This window comes from Octopus bimaculoides, chromosome 19, assembly GCF_001194135.2.
Source record: "Octopus bimaculoides isolate UCB-OBI-ISO-001 chromosome 19, ASM119413v2, whole genome shotgun sequence".
NCBI lineage: Eukaryota > Metazoa > Mollusca > Cephalopoda > Octopoda > Octopodidae > Octopus > Octopus bimaculoides.
Genome location: NC_068999.1, coordinates 12,309,425 through 12,310,393, shown reverse-complemented (window position 1 = coordinate 12,310,393; position 969 = coordinate 12,309,425).

The window sequence follows — 969 nt, the reverse complement described above, 5'->3', positions numbered from 1 at the left end:
GATGCATGCACCCATACACACCCTATACAAAGATATATATATATATATATATATGTGTGTGTGTGTGTGTGTGTGTATATATATATTCATATATATACATATATGTATATATGTATACACGTTTGTATACATATATAAAACCCCCACACAGACTCTCACGTATAGTGAAACACACAGAACAATTATCCATCAATACACACAGGCGTATACACACACATACACACCAACACAAATTGCGTATCCTGATACATTTTCATTTTCCTTCTTTTTTTTTTTACATTTTTTTATATATTTGTTTTCTCCGGGTAACAATATTGTTTGTTATTCTGTTATATACTAAGTTGAAAGGTTATCAAAGACTTATAGACAAAGAATTGAAAGCAACTTTCAGGAATATTGATTAACTAGTCGAAAAGACTTTACTATCGACTAGAAGTCAAACATTTTTATTCGTTAGACCGTAATGACATCCTGACATTTTTTCCTTTAAGATATTACTGCTTTGATCTCTAGTTTTTATCGACTTCATCATTCAGTCCAAACAATGTGTTAATGACATAGAAAAGAGACCAGTGTTTTAAGCAATGCTGTTAACACAGAAATGCAGGGATGGTAGAAATAGATGTGCAACTAGTAGCAGTTGTAACAACTGACTAACTAATATTCCACATATTGCAACATAATATGAGAATGTCTTCTAAGATCTGTCCATCCATCTATAACTGAATCTGTCTGTCTGTCTATCTATCTATCTATTTATCTATCTATCAATCTGTCTACCTATCTTTATGTTTGACTGTCCGTCGTTCTATCAATCTATTCATCTGTCTGTTTATCTTTTTTTTTCTACCTAGCTATCTATCTACCTATCTGTCTGTCTGTTTGTCTGTCTGTCTATCTATGTATCTATGTATCAATCTATCTGTCTATCTATCTATCTATGGATATATATATATATATATATATATA